General features: G+C 37.3%; 1 protein-coding gene across 3 annotated transcripts in view; it reads right to left on the bottom strand.

The window, feature by feature from the left end:
- GABBR2 (gamma-aminobutyric acid type B receptor subunit 2) overlaps positions 1-19,665 on the bottom strand; it is a 500,245-nt gene that overhangs the window by 446,816 nt on the left and 33,764 nt on the right. The window contains exon 1 of one of the 3 annotated variants that reach the window (XM_084508377.1): positions 2,122-2,263. The exons of 1 other annotated variant lie outside the window; for it this stretch is intronic. The gene's annotated coding sequence lies outside the window, so the exon portion shown is untranslated. Of the gene's footprint in view, positions 1-2,121; positions 2,264-19,665 lie in introns of those variants that run through there. One more of the 3 variants, XM_084508378.1, reaches the window with a different exon arrangement.

Below are 19,665 nucleotides of genomic sequence, written 5' to 3'. Positions count from 1 at the left end.
GCTGAATCCCAGCTGCCTGCCAACAGCACTGAGAGGCAGAAGTATAGAAACACTGATAGAACACTGTAGGACCCCAGAAAGTGCTTTTAGCATGGGCCAGGAGTGGAAACCAGCAAGAACTTCACGTCTCAATTTACCAGTTACTGACCTGCAAAACTTGACAAATTTGGCCAGTGTGAAAGCCCCTCAGGGAGGCACATCAACAGAAAGCAGAAGCAGCAGAAATAAGAGCAGGCAGAAATAAAAACATTCAAAAGCAAGAGGTGCAGTGAGGACTCTATGTTAAAAAAGCTAGCACAGAAGAACACCACATGCTGACATAACATTACGCACACTTCTGAGCAATGCAGTACATGACAATACTTTTGTTAATCATTGTCCATAGCTTCATAACCACATCCATTATGGCTACCAAGCAACTATGTAACTTCTGATCAGAATCAGGGTAGATAAACCTCAATGTTAATTTGAACTGGGTTATACCAGATGAATTGATAGTGACTCACTTCAGAGACCATAGCTTAACAAAATAATAACAAAACTTAACAAAATTTTGTTCTCCCATCTGAGGTAGTATTATTACTAGGAGTTGGAAAGTTTCCTACACTTGTGCCTTGCTGAAAGCATGCAATCTTGTGACCATGCTGTCCCAGTTTTCAGGTATTGTTATCCTGCTGCATAGGGCAATGCTTGGAATCATTTCAAAGCTAAAATTCAGGGAAACAAAATCCTGTCTTTGAAGAACTTCATGGAAGGAACACTCAGAACAGTTATCCAGGGCTTACAGTGGCCTCTGCAGAAATCCGCTGAAGAATACAACTTCCTGCTGGCCAGGAACTGCCAGCAGAAATAGGCAAGAAGGTGGGAAAGAGCTTTAGAAGTCATTTGAGCCTGACGCTTGAGTGAGCACCATACTCACTCTGCCCTAGCTGAACCTTAGTAAAGAGCTGAGAGAACAAGATTTGATGCTTAATGTGGGTTAAAAAAGTGGAGGGGATGAACCACAGACACTTGCCTCATTCTTCTGACTGTAACGAAGATGGTAATTTCTAATAGCCAAGGGAAATCTTAAATGAGCACAAGCAGATCCATCAAAATTCACCTTTCAAGTCATAAACTAATTCTAATACAAAACTGCAATAAAATCCTGAGCATAATCAGAAACAGGCCAACTGCAACTGGATATGTAGATACAAGCCAGACTTAGCTACAGTACTTCTTACATCAGTCACAGCTACACAGAAGAAAGTACAGAACTTAAAGGATTCCTTATGCTTTGCCAGGTCACCTTTTCCCTCTAACATTTTAGCAAATAAGAGAAACCCAGCACTTCAGCACACAGTTGGTTTCTCCTGTCTCAGGAGATGAGCTGATTAGACTGCCACTTTAATACTTTTGAACCTTTAATGCATTCCTGTCCCTACATCCTCCTGCTAGGAAAGCAAAAACATCAGTCATCACAAAAACTAGGGATTTTAGCTATTTTATTTGCTTACTCTTACTTATAAACTACTACCAAAATTCAAAACTAAGGCTTTGACTGTAGGACCCACCTGGCACTACAGCAGATCCCTTGCCAGAGAGCTAACTGCTTACAACGGTATATTTACAGACTACAAGAACATAGGATCTCTCCTTGCATTGAGAGAAAGGACTCCATTCCTCCAAGATCTTTTTGGTTCCACGTACATCAGATAAGGTTTTACTAATTCACATGTAAGGAGTTACACAGAATGAAGAGACTATACCTGACCTTACTTTTTCAGTATACATACACACTTAAATTATTTCACACTGTTATGAGAACATGACAGAGGAAACTGAAAACAACAGTATTTCTTTTCTTCTTTTTTTTTTTTTTTTAAATCTATCCTACTTGATTCAGCTCTGCTGCATATTACTACCCCAAATTCTCTTTTTGTGAGCTCAGTGTGAGTTCATATTAAAAGCAATTAATTTCCTCCACAATTTCTCTGAGTTTGCTGTTACAGCACCTGGATGTTTTATGGCATTCTAAAACATCATTTTCACAACATACCTGTAATAATAACAAATAGCACAATGCTTAATATTAAAACATGTCCTGAAGAAATTGAGGTTTTAAAAAACAAAACAACTTACTATTAATGCTGGGTACTCATTCTGAAAACGCTGAAAAGTGCTTTTTCAGGATACTTGCTACATAGTGCTCCTCCCATCCTCAAAGCCCAGCTACTATTAACTTCAGCTGCAGCTGTAAGTACTCAGTGCTTCTGAAAAATCAAACACTTAGGTCTCAAGTCATCAACCCAGAAAATGAGAGCCACCTGTGAAAAGCTGTATTTCTCTGCTGCGACTGGTGCTGTATTAGCAGAAATGATTTTTCACAGCTGCTTAGCTGTGACTAAGGCTAGGCAAAGTAGCCATTTGTTTTGTGGAATATATTTTATTTTTTAAGGAAAGTTGTAAACTATTTAGAAGCTCAGGTTGAATTCAGTTAATATAGAGCTTGGTGAACGGGAAGGCTCTACAGAAGGCTTTCCTCTGAAGCAGCCCTGGCTGTGGAGAAGTGCCTGGAGCAGCCAGCCCTGCCACTGCTGTGTGGCTGTGAATGCTCCAGGGACTTTAGCTGGTTCTCTGTGAGGAGGAAAAAGTAGGGTACAAAGAGTTCACTCAGACCATGGAAGTAAACAGTATTTCCCACATGTGAGCAACTTCCCATCTCACTACAGAGCAGTACAGGCCTGAGCTGGAGCAGGCCTGGGTTAGGAGGAGTCTGTAGAGCCCTGATGGCTCCTTGTCTACAGCAGCTAGGATCCACCACACCAAGTAGAGGCTGTACTAGCTCACAGGAAAGTGACTTTGCTTCCGTTCAAAAATTACTCCTGGACAGCCTTAAAGTTGTGATCTTTAAGAACGCAAGAGCCACAAGAGCTTGTGTTCAAGATGTAACAGTAACAAGCTAGTCATTCCCGCTTAGCTCTTCACAAGGGAAAGTCCTGTACTGATTCTCTCCCCACAAGGAGAAAAATGGGATATTCGTTGGGTTTAAAGTATTCAGAGGTCTTAGACCACTTTACAATTCACCCATTATCTTATTCTAGGTGATGTTCTTCTTTTCACGTTTGCCTTCAAGATGCTTTCTCATGCTTTGATTTTTCTGGCCTCACTTTTACCAAAGCTCAAGTCTTCCAGTATGTAAGCTTTCCTCATAACCAAGCTGTAGGAATAATTCAAACTGCACCCTAAGGACCACAGCTTAATATTTATTCTTTCAGAATTATGGTTGTAGAGGTACATGACTTGCACTTCCAGCATATATAATCTTGCTGCTACTCAGAGTATTTATGTCTCCACTATAAATCTCTTGTCTCTGTCATTAAGTACTGGCCAGTGCCTCTAGCTACCCACAACAAGGAATTACAATAGTAAAATCTGACTTACTACTGGCAATATGCTGAAAGTAACATTTTTAGAGGAATTCTGTTCAACTGAAGTAGCTGATTAAAGTTTATAAAACTAAATGATGATGTGTACTCTTTACCTCTTCTATTGCTAATCACTATTAATTCCCTTTTTATTCATATTTAGGTATAACAATTCTATTAATAAGTTGCATAAAACATTCAGACTGATGAACAGAAAAGTGTTATTTTGTGCTGGAAGACCACTGTCATTTGTATTTATTGTTTATATAATTGTTTTAATAAATGACATATTATCCTTCACAATGCTTCTACAATAAATTTTCTTCAGTTATAAACCAAAAATTATTTACAATTTGTTTATTGAGCACTAATTTGCTTATGGAGTCCTTTACTTTTTCTTTTTTGGGAAGTTGTCTGGAATGCTTTTCTTGCATTTCCTTAGTCACCCATATTGCTAGGTAGCTGCTGAACTAGTCACCTGTAGATCTGAATCTGTCACTTCTCTGTTGTGAAAAACACAGGCTTACATATACTTTCTCTTTTGCCCTTCATGTCTGACCTCTGCTTTTAGATGCTTATTGCGTTCTTGGTCAGCCAGAATATCAAAAGTTCCAGGAGACTGTCCATCTCTGTGCAGTAATACTTGATTTGCTAGCACTGGCTTGGTGCTTACAGTCACATTTTCAGCTATTGCTGGCTTCAAAAGTTCATTTGCTGTAAACAAGATAGTCTGTGTATGCTGTGACATGAGCTGTACTGGAATGCTGCCTTTGCCTTCTGGTGGTGTTTTTCTCTAGTGTACTGATTCTTTCTACAGGCTTTGTTATTCTGATATGCTCCCACTTACCTATCTCTCTCCATCTGGAGGGGAAAAAAAAAAAAAAAAGAAAAAGAACCACCAAAACCCAAGGTTTTGGCAGTCCTGACAATTTTTTTTTCTGCCTTGTCATTGTGGAAGCTGTGCTGCAAAGAGGATTAGATACGTTCAAGCTCCTGACAAGAAAACTGAGGCCCATTAACAGTAATAACACTTGACGCGCTCTGTTGTTCATTATGCTATCAGGTTACAATCAAGAATTTCCTCAGCCAAACATTCTAGTGTCGTCTGTGTCAGTATCTAACACCCTTGAGGCCTTATAGAGCTAAATGAATGTCACTGGCACTGCCATGGCAATAGGAAAAAATGCAAATGTCCTTCATAGCTTGGTGGATCAGCTGAAAGGCATCCAGAAGATCAAAAAAAATTTTTATTTTTTTTTTTGCAAACTGTTAATAGAAAGCATCCTAAATGGAAGCATCTAACACCGAATCCCTTATGTTTATGATTGCTAGCTTGTTAACAATTTTCAGTTAGGAATAATTTCATATGGAGTTAAAAATCAGTCAGTCAATAGCTATGAATTTACCTGTGTTTCTATAAGAGTTGTTGATTTCATCTGATGATTGTTCTTAAGACTTCCACTTTCCTCCAAGCTATCAACTTGGTTTGGTTTCTTCTTCCAAAGCCACTTGTTGTAATATTTCTGCAGGATTGATCTCCTAATATTAATTTAAAGAAAATTGCTTCAATCTTTTGCCTATTATATCCAGGTGATTTTGGTTTTTATAAAGGGCCACCTGCATTACAGCATGAGGACATACACATTTCTATATACTGCAGACGTTTGTCATTGTAAAGGCATAGGCTTGGATATGTATCTAGTACTGATATCAAGCTATTATTACCCAATTCATTCTTCTCTATCCACATGTTCTGGCAGATTTTTATTTCTTAATTCTAAAGTTGATGTCCAGATTTTTATTTATGCAATTTTTCTTCTGTGTTTCACAGCTGCAGCCCAAGAAGTAAGAAGCTCATGTAAGCTGAATTCATTTCCCATGTAACATATGCTTCATGTTTGCTTCTACTTGGAAATCATTGTTTAATCCAGACGCTGTACAAGCAGTTACAAAAATGTCATGCAGTGGCCAGCATTTTGAATGATAGGGTTACCAGGAAGCAAGTAGTTTTCATGTTGCATTTGCACAAATTGGCCACATGGCATAGAGCAAATAGCCCACTAAGAATCAAAAGGCATCTAAAACATTAAAAGCAAACATGTTATTTAAAATAGTTGAATGGCTTGCTTGACAGTTATTCCTTCCAGAAATTAGTTATTTTTGTCAAGGTAAAGAGACATGCTGATAAAACTATTTTAAATGGTCATAACTTGACATCAAATTTTGCATCTGCAAAATTTGCAGTAGTGCAAATATTATTATTTATTGATTTGCAAACTCTAATTTGCATGCTGCATATGTTCATGCACTTTCAACAAGATGCAGAAATGATAAGGAGGAAAACAACAGGCAGCGTAGTACTATTTTGCACTCCTAAAAGATAAACATCATGATATCTTAGAAAATAAATATTTATAAATAAACATCTGCTTTGATTTTTAATGGGGGTGGGGAGGGGGGAGGAGTGAACACATCAGTGTTAGTCTAGCATTGCTAGACTAGGTTCCCTTGTCTATCTGTCCAGCAGCTTGATAAGAACTGACCACTGGATCAGCCCAAAGACCCCACAGATCAGTAACCTTTATTAGGCAGTAACCAGAGTATTTTGCAAGGAAAATGTGGCTTAAGATTCACTTTGGTACATTTCCAGCTGGAAGCAAACAATATACTAGGAGTTCCCAAAAAACTGTAAGATCTTATTAGACTGCACTTAGATTTTTAGGCATAATTTTTTCCTCCCTTCCCCTTTCAGTCTTGTAAATGAAGAAATTTTAGCTGGCCAAACTCAGGGTGAGTGCACATGGGTATGAAAATACTTTTCTTTGAAGAAACACTGAAAGAGCAGTAAATGACTCTGTAAGATTCATCCTTTACTGTCCAACCCAAGTCATCTTGTGGTAGGATGAGGCTAGGGTGCATTGTCCTCTAGGTTCTCTTGTATTTTGGTTTCTGAGGGTAGGAGTTTTGAGGCTGTGTACTTTACCAGACTACCACATCTGCATAGTTGAGGTGCCAGCACTTCAGAGCATGAAGCAAACACAGACTGCAGCTAACATGCAGCCTGCAAGCGTAGTGCTGTATTGGCAGTGTTTGCTACAAGATGTGAGTAGTCTCTTAATTGAAAAGCTGTGTTACATTCACTTACTGCATTACAAATTCTATGAGAACGTTTGAGGAGGTGGAAAAAGCGTTGGTATTGTGCCTTATCTTGAAAAGAGTCGTGAAACTGGTATTGTGACTATTAATTTAAAAGGATTTCCCATCTCAGTCTTCCTATGAAGATTCTGTTTCTTTCAATGAATGGAAAAAAAAAAAATCTGAAAAAATTATTTGAAGACTGGTTTCAGTCTTCTTTTTTGTCACTTGTTTTCACCAGCAGCTGTAGTTGGAAATCAGCACTTTTAGCAGCTAAAAAACAGTCAACCAAAAAGCAGAAGGCTTTTTGTTAAAAAGAGATTTTTCAATGAACAAACTGAAAAAGCAGAATTAAAAAAAAAAATTATCCTGGAAAAAAAAAAAAAAAGTTTTGAATATCAGTAGTAGCTATTGCATCAAAACCATTACTACTTTGAATCTGAAGCTATTTTTTTTTATATACAAATTTTTTGGCTAGTGTACTAAAATTCATCTAACTGGGTTGAATTAAGTTTTTATTTTGGAGCCAGAGAATGGAAAGATTATCCTGAAAGCAATGGGCACTGTTACATCCCAGGCAGAATTCATATCAAGCATTCAAAAATCTAGTTTACTTTATACAGCAGACAAAGTAATTATAGGCACAATTTCCTGAGTACATATTAAGATGATTTTATTTTCATAACTAGCACTGAAGGTGTTAATACAATGTGTTGATTGTTCTAGAAAGAAATAGCCTGGAACAGATGCCCTAAACCATTGGAAATCATCAGGACAGAACCATAAGTTGTCTTTCTCAACTTTTTTTTTTTATGGGAGATGTAGGCAGGTCCATGCTTCACAGCTTGGTCTTAGCCAGCTCAGTGAATTAGTTGCAGCAAAATGTGCCCAGTCCCCTCTGTCTCTAGGATTATTTTTTTTTCCGGTCACTGGTGCTCTGGTCCCTGCTCTTCCCCACAGCTTGTTGCCCTGCTCCCCTTCTGCTGGACAGACCTCTGTCCAGCTTGCCCAGAAAGAGCAGTCTTTTGTCCCCACAGAAGCCTTGCCCAAACAAATTGTCCCAATTAAAGAAATGAAAGAAGAAATAATAAAGCAAAAATAAAACCCTGAAATAAACAAACAAACAAACAAAAAAAAAAACTTTCTATATGAAATATAACATTGGTGATGCTTCCCAGCCACATTTTATTCCATCCCCTTCTCACATTTTTTTTTTCCAGTCTCTCAGTAAAACTGAGATAGTTTTCTTTCTTTCTTTGCAGACCCTTCCACACAATTCAGAAATTCAGCCTTAACTTATTGCTCCTCTTCTCCTTCTGCATTCGCTTACCTCCTCATCTTTTCCTCCTCCTACAGCTCATTCTACTCAATATGGATCTGTGTTCTGCCATCTCTTCTTAAACCAGCTCTTGATTCTGCTTGCCTGCTCGGTTACTTCTTCCATCTGTAAATTTTATGTCACGTTGAATTTTGCAGGATGTGTCATTGGCTATGCAATGAAAGACTCCAGTCAGAAAAACAAAATTTCAGTTAAGAAAAAATCCATTTTTGACTTTCAGAAAAGTGTTTTCTGTGTAAATTGGAGGGGAAAAGAGAGACATTTTCTTTGTAAAAACTGTAATGTTTTTGTATAGTTATTTCTTTATTATTATGGCTAGCTTTTGTTATTGCTGCTATTCATGTTACCTTATTCACTGTTTAACATATTGTTTTTCTACTTTATTGCCCTTACAGTTTGTAACTCCCAAATAATTCCATATACAGTTAATTCAAGTCTTGTCTCTTCCCCGTCAACAGAAGCTTTTTATCGTCCCTACAAAAATCTTCATATTTCCATGCACCAGGTTACAGAGAAAGATTTACATACCAAAATGCATTCTATCAAATACTTCCTTTAAGTCTGCCCCAACAGGGCACTTATAAATCTTTCTGCACCTGTCAATCTGGTTTAACCTTTTTTTGTATATATATATACGCTAATTGCTCATAATGTTTTTCTCTTGCATTGGCCTCATGCCACTGTTACCATAGATTTTGTACCAAGACAGGATTTCTGGCCTAGGAATATCTTTTTGGTTCCTCAAGACACATCCTGTGAAACAGTACTCTTTTTGAGCCCCTGTTTGTTACCACAGCATAAAGAACTTTAGGTATTTTAGTCACCAGGTCTTAAACTATTTTGTGACTACAAACAAATTTGTCACTGCCTCTCTATGCCAAGAAGTACTTCATTTAAACCCCAGTTCTGATCTGGTTGCTCACAGAGAATGCAGTTCTAAAGGAAGCAAATGTCCTTTAAAGTTGAGTTAAAAGAAAAAGCAAGCAGAACAATAAATAAGTATCCATTTTATTTTATTTTATTTTATTTTATTTTATTTTATTTTATTTTATTTTATTTTATTTTATTTTATTTTATTTTATTAAAATGAGAGCTGTTGTAAGTGTCAAACTGGAAAAAGGGCTACAGAGAAAGTCAAAAGGTTAGAAGTAGTTACAGAAGAGAGTGAAATTCTGCTGGAATAAAATTTATACATAGAAGCTTACATGACTTACAGAAGGAGTTTGCAATAGGAGGTATCTAGTACTTTCTTAATATCCTTAAAAATAATATGTACTGTATGGAATTAGGATGGGTTCTACAGTTACTTTTTTTTTTTTTTTTTGAGTAATTAGTCACCTATGCTTTAAAAAACTCATTTTTTAACAATACTATCATTAAATTAAACAACTAAAAATGGATTTTAAAAGTAGTAATGAAGCAAATCTCATATATTGACCTCAACACCTTTGTGGAGACCAGCTATGTCTCCTTGCCTAAAAGTCAATCTGTGCACACAGAGATGGCACAGATCTCTCCTCTGCTGTCATCCCCGTCACCAGCAGTGAATGTGACGTGTGCTGCTGATACTCATCTAAATCCACAAACATGAAAGAAAAGATGAAGCTAGGCCACAATTGCCTTCCTTCTGTACATTCCTTCTGTTACTTTGTCAACTGTGAACTTCAGATGAAGTTCCATTTTTGTGGAACTTGTAAGAACAGACATTTTAAAAAGTATCTTACAGTATTTGTCAAGCATTTCTCAAACACAAGGATGCTGTGGTTAGACTGTAATGTAAATATATGTGATTAGGCTGGAAGAGGGATGATATTATTCCCTTCTATTTGACACTGTGTCTGGAATACTCTCCCAAAAAAGTCTAGGTACCAGGGCCGTCAGTCCAACAGGGAGAGGCTGAGGAAGCTGTGTCACGACACAGCAGCTACCTACCAGTACTTGAAAAAGTAACAGTCCTGAATACCTCTTGTGTTGCATATGACGATGCAGCGATGGGCAATGGCTACATATTTCAGCCTGGGAGATCTCTCTGGGTATTAGGAATAATGTTTTCACTGGAGCAGTACTGAGGCAGGTGGCCTGGGGAGGCTGTTGAGCCTCCATTCTGGAAGCTTTTGAGGCTTTACTAACCAGAGCCATGGTTGTCCTACCGTAATGTTGGCAAGGGCAACTGCTTAGAGCAAGAAGTTAGACTAGATGACCTCCAGACGTGCCTTCAAATCAGTGTTTCAGTGATTCTGATGAGGTATGCACAAAGCTGGACAGAGCCTGTACTAGCATATTTGAAAGCAGACTCCCAGCTAAAAGTTACACATACTACAAATACCTATTGACAGATATCCACATATGTTACAAACCCATTAAGAATACTGATCAAAATGTTTCCTAACATATTTTTGCTTTAAAGAATTTTAGTATTTTCTGTACACTTCTGTCTAACATTTCTGCTGTAGTCAGTTCAGCTCTTGTTTGAAATCTTCATGTAATGGCACAAGTAAGGAGGGACAGGAAAGAATAATATTTAAATCCATAAAAGGTGCTATAGAGCTTGAATGGTAGTTACACCTGAAATATAAATGTACCCTATCTCTGACCAACCCTAGAGACGTACTTTAAAGACGTACTTTGAGATATGAGCACTATCCAACTTTAATAACTGTTTTAAATTAAAATGGAATAAAACTGTTCTGAACACACCTCCTCACATTGATCCTTATTCAAAAAGAATTAAAACATATTCATGGCTTTCAATGGTAGTACTTTCTCTGAAGACTGATTCAGAGATTTACATAAGTGGGCTCACTCACATACTTGAAGCCAGTTCTCATTTGTGTTGTCTACCCTCAACTGCTTTAACTCTCATTCTTCTTTTTAAAGGTATGCATGCAGAGAAGACAGGAGAGACATTCCATTCAACTCACAAAGTGGCTTTGCCATCTATATGCTATTCAGATTTTCTAAAATAAAATAAACCCACTAGCTTAAAAACAAACAACATACATTTTCTACTGATAAAGTAAACTAGAAAAAATGAGAAGTATGTGCACTGTCCCTAGAGACACAGGGAAGAGGTCCATCATTTTCACATGTATAACACCTGTGCTACTCCAGAAACAAAACAGCATATGGAAAGCTTCTTTCCAGCAGTACTAAAGGTCAAAGAAAGCATATTTTAGAACTCTTTCTGGTTAACATCTACCAACATCCCTCCACTATTCTTGAACCTACTTTTCCTTGTCCAGATCTCCTAGCCTTTACATTAATTACTTGAAAGTCTGGGCTATCCAGGGAAGGGATTTTCATATCACAGTACATCCAAAGGAACCTTGGATGCATGAAATGCATGAAATCTTCTTCTTTTGAGAAGGAGAAGGGAAGGATCTGCTCGTCTTGCAAGATCCAGAAATGTCACCACTTCATCAAAGGATCTGAAGGAAACCAAACCTACACTTGATGGCATTTTTTTTAACCTTTTGTGCATTTCTTTTTTGTTTTGTTTTATTTGTGTTTGTTGTTGTTGTTGTTGTTGTTGTTCTTGTTTGTTTGTTTTTCTTTCCAATACCATGACATTTGGGATTCAGAAAAGAAATCTTGAGGTAGCTGGCTGTTGCAGAAGAAATAAGGGTCAAACTGTGCAAATAATGGTGCTAGGAGAGGGAACTGATCCTGTCTGTATCAGGCAACTTAGATCTGGGTAGGTTCTTGTGAGCTGTTGTTAATGACAATGTAATGGAGGCTTCTTGCCTTACAGAGCATCATTACCATGGATACAGAAAATATCTCAATTCAAGTTTTTTGGCTTTTTTTCCTTTTTTTCTTTTTTCTTAATTTGGCCAGCAAAATGCTTGCTGTGCTACACTGATGAAATCACAAAGTTCTAAAACTATGTTGCACTGCAGCTGCCAAACATAATAATGGAGTCTGATGCACAGTGGTTCAGCTGGAAATGGCCAAGGGACAAACAAGAAAAAAAAATCAGTGCTACATTTGCAGATACTCACATAATTGCAAAATGCATGCAAATAGCCCCTTTGCTATACATTTTAATATATCTGTTTTTCAAATAAATTATTTCAGTGACAATCTTGACATTCTCTTTCTTCTCAGGAACCAACACCTTTCAATACTTCCTGGTAGCATGCTATGTATACATATCTTAGCAAAAAACTGCAATGTGAACACTTTTTTACTGTGTGTATCACTTCAAAAATACAAAATCAGATATCCACTAGGGTGACGCAGGAGCCAGAGTACAATCCACTTAATGCTACATGTTATCATGCTGCATTTTTTTCCCCAAATTAATCTGTTGGGCAATTCTAGTACAGAATGGGAATGCAGTAAATTATCCCACCTCCATCTTACAGATAATGGAGCAAATCATTACCCACTGTAACTGAGTTTTAATTTGTTACAGCAGGAGAAGACAATTATAGGTCAACCTGTCAAAGGAGTAATGTGAACAACTATAACTAGTTGACCTTTCTGGTATGCTATTGCAGGACTAAAATTGTCCCCCTGCTAAGTAATAGCAGATGGCCAGGGCTGCACAGTTCTGCTTCTCAGTGAAAAGTAATTTGTTTTTCAGGATTGTTAGGTATGTAAAGAAAGAAGATACAGGCAAGCCCTTATTTAAGAATCGCTGCACATCAGAAAAAGCACATGCCAGTGGTACAGCACAAGAATGTGAAGGGTGGAAAGGAACATTATGATTGAAAGTATAAGCAGAAAAACATGAAGAGAAAGAAAGCATGAAGTAGATAAGTTGAGAAAATTACAGGAAAAGAAAATTTCAGTTTGAAACAGTGATGAAAAATAAAATTTTAAAACAAAACCTAAGGTCACAGAAGAAGGGAAATAATATTTTAAGCTTGATTAATAGTTTGGTGGTTTTGTGTTTTGTTTTGTTTTGGTTTGTTTTTGTTTGTTTGTTTGTTTGTTGTTTTGTTTTGTTTTGTTTTGTTTTCAAATTAGAAATCTGGAAGACAATCTTACAGAAAGTGTTACTGGTCAGTTGCCAAAAGCCAAGAAAACAAACAAAAAAAATTATCTGTGTCCTCATATATTAAAATAGGGGATCTGATTCACCCTTCTATTATTCTGGTCTGTTCACAGGTCTATTTTTGCCAGCATGAGACAGGAATAACACTGGTAAATTAGAGGAAACTTACTGAGTGACACACTATCTCAAAGAACTAAGTTTTTTCCCCTGTTCTTCTTAAACCATGTGGTATTCAATATCAGCAAATCATTTTGCTGACCACCTTAAATATGAATTTTCTGGCTTGTTTATGTAGCACATAATACAGAATGGCAGTGCATGATATTATGTGTGATATATCTTAGGTTGCCCCAAAAGTACATTATGCTAAGAAAATAATTTTTGGAGGTAGCTTTTCAGCAGTCCATAGTTATTAATAATCTAGATTATTTTTTTTCTTTAAGTGTGCTGCAATTTTAATATGAGATTAAGTTATGCCACTATTTGGGTAAATACATTAATACGTTTCTTGAATATATTTTTAAGTCAAGTAGAGCAGGTTCCCTAAAATAACTTGTTTAAAAAAGGATTTGTATTCAACATTGCTCATAAATAAACAGTGTTTAAAAAAATCTACTCATTAGTGGTGAGTGGGAAGCAACTAATTCCCTGTTGTAGGTCCTAAGCCAACAATTCCTGCTAGTTTTAGGCTTTCATTTTTAAAGCTATTAAGATTAATCCTTTCAAAGCAAATAAAGCATTTCAAATGAATGTATGAAAACCGAAAGAGCGAGTTCTTGATTCTACAGAGTGCTTATGCACTACTCAGTTTCACCCAAAAAAATGATCGATTTTGTTGTTATTCACTTGAAGAAAAGTTTTTATCCAAAGAAAAAAACTACCAATACTCCTGATGTTCCTCAGGATGCACCTGGTATAAGTACAATATGAGATTAGGAAAGATGGAAAGAAAGGTCTTTCATTTGAACCTCTTAGCTCCAATGCATGACCTACAGGTTAGCATTAGTCCCTTGTTTACATTTATCCATCCATGTAAGAGGCTAATCTGGCTATGTACGCATTTGGCAAACTCTTCCTAGACAGATGAATGAATTTTTCCAGAAGGAGCTGTTAACCAAACATTTGTGATCTTCAGGCAATACTTACTGGGTCAAAAGTCCAAAAAGTTTTGCTTGCTGGAATGATGCATCAGCTTACAGTTATGCTAAAAATCTTACTACCAGTGACCTTATAAGGTATTGTGACCCAAATTATTGCTGTATGTTGAATCTCCTGCACAGTGCTCACAGACACTAATCTCACTAATTCCTCCTGTGCATGCATAAGACTTTACGTAGTATAGCTCAAAAAAGCCTATTTGTATTAAATTAAATTTGTAAAGCACATGTCCAGGATAAAATGATCAGGCGTAATATACATTACATCTGGTCTTACTAATAAAAGACAGAAATGGGCTATAATATAAACTTAACCCATTCTATGGTTAGTAAATGTGGTCTTTGGGGGAAAAAAATATATTGTCAAACGTGGGAATTTTGTAATCACGTATATGTATACACCTACACATACACACACAGATGAAGTTTACATAAAAAAAAGAATAGTTACGCAAGAATTATGTAGGCAGTTTGTGTTGTAAATGCTTTAATTAAAAAGTTTTGCCATACAGGTAGCAACTGGAAGAGTCTGTTTCAAGTCTTCACTTCAAGAAAATTCAGAAATATTGCAGTTGAGGAGTATTAAGGAATTACATGCAGTCTTTGTTTTTTCACTCAGATTTCTTTGTACATATGAACCATCTGGTTGGAGAAAAATGGGAAAATGTCATCACTAATAAACATACAATGCCTGTGGAAAATTAAGATTGTATTTGACAATCCTACAAAAGTACAGAGGAAGCAAGTTGGTTAATGCTGATTATCTTCCAGATCTTCAATAGATTTTCAACACCCATTAAAATATTCATCTTCAAAGAACTTGTCAGGGGAAAAGTAAAATGTGGTTATGTGGAACAAATTCCTTCATACAAAGATTCTTCTTACATGGTTTCCTATCCTGGATCATCAGTGTTTCAGCAAGAGGAGGAGAATGTTTTAGATCAGCATGTTTCATACTGAACATGAAATTATTATTGTTTAATTTTGTGATAGTTTTCTTCTTATTTGACCAACATTACATGTCAGTTTGCATTTCTTATTGCCTGAACACACTAAGCTGTGTATTTTAAATCATCCATCCATAGAAAAAGGTATATGGATTTTAACAGACTGTGCAAATACAAAGCTATGCCTGAATCTGGTAATATATAATCAAATTATTATTAAAGTGTCAATTTAAAAAAAAATAAAAAAATCAGTGCAAGGATTGTTATTGTTGTTAAATAATGCATGCCTTGAGAACAAAGCATAGGACATAATGAATCTGCAAGGTTTCATTATTGTACAATGTCTGCCAAAACCACTTTTCCATCTTCTACCAAAACCTTTGATTCAAGTAATAATTATAACTTCCACTTCATAAAAGAATTTGTCTTTCTTACACATTCATGAAAATTAGGGTTGTATTAAACCAAAATAGCAGGATGAGAAAAATGCTGAAAACCAGCTCCACATTGTCTGTGTGTTTGGACTTAGATCTCTGAGATCCAGCCAGCAGCCAGTGAACAGCTACTAAACAGCAGCCTGTGTGTGGAAAGGACAACTTCTGCCCACGGTACACGCTGCTTGCACTGAAATTGCTCCCAAAACGGCAGAGAGCAACTGGGGAAAATATTCCCTTTGACAAAGAGCTTGACTGAAAACACTTGAATTTTAAAATCATACAAAACCACTCAGAAAATATTCTCAGATGAAAATCAAAACCAAGATTCTTGAAAAAGAAATCCTGGACATTCCTAAAATAGAAAGATAATGGACCAGTCTTCTATTGCTGGCAGATGAATTGGTGCAGGAGCCTAGCACTGCAACCTGCTGATGTAATTGCTCTTCTAGCAACTCAGTGAGCTTTTACTTCTGATGCCAAAAGAGACAGGTTCTGTTTCCAAAAAAGACCTGAAAGAAGCTGTGCAACTGCAAAGGAGAACCTTACCACCCCAAGGGTAGGAGCAGGCATACACTGTTCCTGGAAAGACGGATTTAATTTTATTTTTTTTTTAAGAGAGGGGTCACAACAATGAAAACACTTTAGCTGCCACTGCACTGTCAGTTTCCTTCTGTTTTTGGTCTGTGCAATAGGTCCTTTCTGATCTATCTGAAACAATTGATTATCCATGTCCTTCCTATTCTCTTCTAACATCAGCTCACTTCCAAGAGAGTGGGAAAGGAAGAGTTTCCCCTCAGTAGTAAATAACTCCTATTTTGTCTAACTCTATTTTTGTGTCTGTCTTTAAAATTGCAGCATTTGAGAGACAATACCTACTTCAAAATACAACATCACAACAGTGCAGAAAAGGAAACCTAAGTCAGGTCAAAGACAGAATCATAACCACCTCTGAGCCATCTTTCTGAGCCATCAGCACCAAGCACAACAAAATGCTCTAAACCAGTTCCTTAAAGAGGCCTGAAGGTCTGAAGCCATCTCCGACACTATTATTTTATATTACTATTATTTTATTTTAGAATGAGTAGTATAGTATACTATACATGGTATAAACCATACTATTATTATATTCTCCGACAGTATCAATATATTTGTGAGAAGACAATACACCAATGAGTGTTCTATAAATTATGGGAGGGAGAAAACCTGACAATGAGAGCAATGTAGCAAATTCTACAGAGTAAACCTCTGGCTGCCATATCTCCTCTGCCCATTACTTTACTCTCATGGTGAAGTAACAGTGGGACCTTCTGAGCAGCTATCTGGCAACCCTCAGTATTTTTCATTTGCATAACACTTTCTGTGATAAAAGCCATTTCTGTGGAGGTGTAGGACTCTAAAAGGTCATGTCAAGTCCCTGAGGAAGAGAAGTGTCTTATGTTGTACAGACCTGTATATAAAAATCCATGTAGTTTAGGCCAATCTATGCAGGTCAGTTTATAAAAAATATAATTTTTGTAGCTGTTTCACAGGAAAATAAAAATAAAAAAAAAAATACTTTGGTCTTGGGCACTAGTTCCTCCACTGTCTACCAGCATAACATATGCATCACACTCACACCATGCATGCATCAGTCTACATAAAATATAAACCTTTAGCAGGAATCAATTTGTCTTCCTCTCTCCACAGATGCATAGAGTATCTTGTTTCTCTTCCTTGCCAGTTAACATATATAATTCCTCTTTCCTTCATACTTATATTTCCACAATTCTGGCTTTTCCTAGCTCTTATTAGTTTACCCTATCTTCATGGGAAACAGCATTTACACGGTGATTAATTTGTCCATACACACTTGCATCAAAACTAAGTCAAGTAGTCATATCTTTGAGCAGGAAACCTCTATCTACTACATTCCCCATGAGGCAGAAGAAACTCAAAGCTGTTTTTAGTGGCAGTCTCATACCTCAGTAAGAGTGACAACACCCTGCAGTCTAAATGCATTTCCAAACACTACTGTCAGCAGCAACACTCCAGTTTTCCAGCTAAGAAAGGGAATGAAAACTCACTCCATTGTGCCCAGTGCTCACATACTGCTGTACAAATGCCTTCCAAAGCACCTTCGTCAGGGCTTCACTTGTCTCAGCTGGGAAATGCTTAACTGCCACAGTGTATTTTTTGCCTCATATCTTTTAATGAGGCAAGAGGCAAGAGGCAAGGCATAGAGGATTTCTTTAGGGTTTCAGCATTTTTTTTTTTTGTTTTGCTGTGTTCTAACAAAGCAATGTTTCTTGTTGCCCATTCCTCTAAACAGAATGAGGACATGCTACCCTCAGTCCAAGACTCTAAGTACTGTAAGGAGGAGTAATGACACAAAACAACCCCTTGAATTAGGTTTATTTCTAACAAATTACTAATGAGCTACACAGATAGACAAGGAAGGTCTCCCATATCTCCTATTCTGCTAGGAATTTGGGGCTGAGAAGTTCAGGGGAGGAGGCCCTGACCTGACATGTGTTTATATTATCCATACATCTGTTCCCACTGTGATAAAGTCATCCAAAGTCTGCTTTCCATAAGGAGACTATGAAAAAACGTGCAAGTGAAAACAGCTTATTTCTCTCTTTCTCAGAAATAAATGGCTTCCAAGGATAAAACGGGACAGCTTTCAATACTTGAACTTCCAGGCCTGGGGTGCCAAAATTTGCACACAATTAAGAAGTGAGATGTATGATGTACAAATGACGTTTGAGGAGCCTCATAAAATAGACTAACAAATAGGAACAGAGGTGCAGGCATGAAAAATATGCAAGAGTAAACAATAACTAGAAACGTACACTAGGTCCTAACTTGGGACCATCACTCCTCTCCACCTCCCCCACCTCTGCTAGCCCACAGACTGGACTTTTTTGGATGGAAACAGAGCCTTTGCCTTTTGGGTTGAGGAGCTGGGAGTTCACTACTTGCAGCTGGGAAGCAATAATTGTGATTATCAAATATGCAGTCAGATCATATTTCTATCTGAATATGATGTTTTGTTCCTGTTCTCCACAGAAAACAAGGAAAAATCAGTCTAGTAGGACTTTCCATATCACAAAAGGTTTTACCCATGGTTCCTAAAAAGATCTAACACCTCCTTAAAGGGATGAATGAGCCCAAGAGGCACTGCATGAAAGACATATAGAGTGTGTAGATATCAGGTAGCAGCAAAGATGTACAGGATACATGCATATATCTATTCAGAACTTGGGAACAGAGCTGCATGCCACACAAATCAGGGCAGATGCAGAGAATCTCAGAATAAATTAAGTGGGAAGGGAAAGAGAGTAGAGATAAAAGCATTTATATATATTTACATAGATTAAGCTGGGCAAATTGACAACAAGCCAATATACACTTATGGAAGTGGCTGACAGCAACTGATTACAGGAAAAGGAGGGGAGGAAAAATCAGAGATTTGCAAGTGCTTCTAGGATATATGCAGCCATGTAACAAGATGGAACAGCTGAAGAGAAGAAAGTGATTTTCCAGAGCCACAAAAAAAAATCTGCTTAGGAGAACATTACTTGCTTGGCCCCAGGGAAAACAGAAGTTGGATGACACGTGCATGCTCTACCCTATGAAATGGGAGAATATAGCACTACAGAAATGGAAAACTGACTTCAGCTCTGTAGACCATATAAGCCATTTTTCACTGTTACTTTCTTACACATAAATCTAAGATTTTTGTTTTCGGTCCTCATTACTGTTAAATAAACCTTATTTAAGACGTGCTTTGCATGGAGATGTTGCCTATTCTTCTGAGGTGCAGTGCTTAGGCTTACAAAGGTGGTTTGAAACCCTTTCTTGTATCTGCCAAGCCGACACAGTCAGAAAGGTACCATCCCAACACACTGCAAGAGGCACAGCTGGGCAGTACTGTAAGATTAGAAACAGGCAACATAAAGACGAGGATGATTTATTCCCTATTATCCTGAGACTGGCATCCTCATTCTTCTGTCCATGTCCTGTCTGCTGTTGTGACAATCTGCCTGTGCTGTGACTTGGCCATTCAGGCAGCCAAGTCTGACACCATCTGACACTGTTGTTCTCAACCTGCTTCAGAAACCTAGGAATAAATAATATCTCTACCCAGACCCATCTACTCTACTTCTAAATACAACGTTGGAACCTTTCTGTAGACTCTCTCAAAATCATAATGGTCATGACAATGCCCTTCCTTGACTACTATACTTAATCAGAAACAT

Source organism: Aythya ferina, assembly GCF_964211825.1.
Source record: "Aythya ferina genome assembly, chromosome: 2".
Classification (NCBI taxonomy): domain Eukaryota; kingdom Metazoa; phylum Chordata; class Aves; order Anseriformes; family Anatidae; genus Aythya; species Aythya ferina.
The sequence above is the reverse complement of the archived record's forward strand: the minus strand, read 5'-3'. Positions and strand labels throughout refer to the sequence as shown.